The following is a 3,193-nucleotide window of genomic DNA, read 5'->3' as shown; positions in this document are numbered from 1 at the left end:
CTTTCCACTCAACGGCGACCAAAGAGACTTTCTGAAACCCTTCATTCATCTCAGACACTTAAAACACGAATTAGGGATTTCCTTGAAACAAACCGAACCAATCAGCAATTAAATCAAACCCGACCAAACCGGAAAAACATGGTGTCGATCGATGCCACCAAGGGTGTCGATCGACACCCACACCAAAAATACACAAATTGGTTCGCGGGCGTTACAATTCTCCCCCACCAATATGGATTCGTCCCCGAATCCCGCAATACCGTCCATCTGCCAAGGACCTCCGTGCCACCGTCATCACGGCCCGCACGTCCCCAGACCGGACTAAACACCATCAGTCAAGGTTTCCCGTGCCACTGTCGCAACAGCCCGCACACCTCCGACTGACCCTCGAGGTCTCCCTCTAGCCAATATACTCGCATCATAACACTATTTGCTCACAACTCAGTGCTTCCCCCGTCCGTGGTCGCAACCAACGAATCATGCCGGCTCGCTATCAGGCCAACCGCCTTAAGCTACGGCATCCAGGAAGTCACTCACACACACTCCCCCCGCTCTCGGGTCGCAACCCTCGAGACATACCGGCTCACTGCCGAGCCTCGGCTCACAGCTACGGTATCCAGGGAGCCTCACATATCCCGCTCTTGGGTCGTCACCCTCAAGCGCGCTCTCGGATCGTCATCCGAAGCAACATACCACTCCCACTCTCTGGCCACAAAGTCCATCGAGCTATCGGTATCACGTGAGTTGGGCCCGCACGGCCTTGAGCAAAACAAACACTGATGCCAACGAGTATCTCCCGGCTAGATCTACCTCAACATTTCCACAAAACTTTCCCTTTTTAGAAACTTTCTATTTATGGAAACCTTCCTTTTGTGGAAACTTTCTATTTATGGAAACTTTCCAAAAATAGAAACCCGAGCTATTTCTCTTTTCCCATGACAACAACAGTCAAACATAAAGAAAAATACTCATCTTATTAATCTCAAAAATGTCATAATCATTACAATCTCAACGAAATTACATCAGAAAAAGCAAAAATACAACAACCAGAGCCATCAACCCGCATCCCGAGCACCACCTCATCTTGATATCTAGTCGCACAACCAACCACCCCTAAGCGACCAAATATCAAGAGAGATGGGCTGGAATACTCCGTACCCGCTCCAGCCACGGACTACAACTCGGACCCGGCTAGACAAGCTCAAGTCGCGGTCTGCTTCTCAAACCACTTCTTAAACCTTGCCTTCATCCTCGCCTCGGGCTCCCAAGTCTGCTCCTCTACTCCGTCACAGTCCCACAGGACTCTCATCAAAGGAATCTTCTTCTTCCGAAGTTCCTTGACTCTCCTCTCGAGCACCCTCACTGGTCTCGCCTCTAAAGTCATGTTAGGCTGAAGATCCTCAGGAATCTTAGCCAACAACTGATCACCCTCGTGAAGACACTTCCTCAGCATCGACACATGAAATACCTTGTGGAACGCACGCATAACCTCAGGCAACTCCAACCGGTATGCCACTGGTCCCACCCGCTCAACCACTCTGAACGGACCCATGTACCTCGGACTCAACTTAGTCTCTGTCAATGACCTGTTCGGACCCCGCAACATGGCCATCTTGAGGTACACTCTATCACCAACCTGAAACTCAAGATCCTTTCTCCTCTTATCAGCATAGCTCTTCTGCCGATCCTGAGCCTCCTTCATGTTCAGCCTCAAAACCCGAATCTTCTCCGAGGTCTCCTGAACAAAATCTGCACCAAATATGCTCCTCTCCCCCACCTGAGTCCAACATAAAGGTGTACGACACGGCCTCCCATACAGGGCCTCATAAGGAGCCATCCCAATACTAGCCTGGTAGCTGTTGTTATAAGCAAACTCCACCAAGCTCAAGTGATCTGCCCAATGACCACCCCAATCCAGCACACACATCCTCAATAAATCCTCCAAAATCTGGATCGTCCTCTCTGACTGACCGTCCGTCTGAGGATGATAGGCTGTACTCATATGCACCTTCGTGCCCATCTCTGCCTGAAACGCCCTCCAGAACACCGAAGTGAACTTGGAATCTCTATCAGACACAATACTAGCAGGCACACCGTGCAATCTGACTATCTCCCTCACGTACTTCTTGGCCAAAACCGCTGCTCCATCAGTTTTCTTGATGGCCAGAAAATGCGCAGACTTAGTCAAACGGTCCACAATGACCCAAATAGCATCAAACGTCCTCGACACAGGCAAACCCACCACGAAGTCCATCGTGATCAAATCCCACTTCCACTCTGGAATGGGTAAACTCTGTAACAAACCACCAGGAACCTGATGCTCCGCCTTCACCAGCTGGCAAGTATCACACTTCGCCACCCAGTCGGCTACGTCCTTCTTCATCCCGACCCAGTGATAATACCGCTTGAGGTCACGGTACATCTTGGTCGCTCCTGGATGAATAGAGAACTTGCTCGAATGAGCCTCTCTCAGTATCTCCTGCCTCAAATCCTCACCCTTGGGCACACAGATCCGACCATGCACAAGGATAGTACCATTAGCAGAAACCTGATACTCTGCACCCGCAGCCTTAGAGGCATTCACCAGCCCCTCATCGCTCTCCTGAGCTAACCTCACTCTACTCAACAAATCTGCTCTATCAGCTGCCTCCAAACCCAAAGGTTCCTGTGAGATAGCACACAAACTCAATGCACTAATCTCACCTACCAACGCCTCCATATCCTGCTCCTGAGCCGAAGCCACCCGCTTCCGACTCAAGGCATCTGCAACCAGATTAGCTTTACCAGGATGGTAAGCTATGTCCAAATCATAATCCGCTACTAACTCCATCCAACGCCTCTGCCTCAAATTCAGCTCAGGCTGAGTAAAAATGTACTTCAGACTCTTGTGATCTGTAAATACCTGTACCTTCCCACCATACAGATAGGATCTCCAAATCTTAAGAGCAAAGATCACTGCTGCCATCTCCAAATCATGAGTAGGATAATTAGCTTCATGCTTCCGCAACTGCCGCGAAGCATAAGCTATAACCTTCCCCTGCTGCATAAGTACACAACCCAACCCCACTCTAGAAGCATCTGTATACACAACATAAGGCTCGTCCTGCTCAGGCAATGCTAACACCGGCGTGGTAGTCAACATCTGCTTGAGACTTGCAAAACTTGCCTCACACTCTGGTGACCACACAAACGG

Source organism: Camelina sativa, chromosome 5, assembly GCF_000633955.1.
Source record: "Camelina sativa cultivar DH55 chromosome 5, Cs, whole genome shotgun sequence".
Lineage (NCBI taxonomy): Eukaryota > Viridiplantae > Streptophyta > Magnoliopsida > Brassicales > Brassicaceae > Camelina > Camelina sativa.
The sequence above is the reverse complement of the archived record's forward strand: the minus strand, read 5'-3'. Positions refer to the sequence as shown.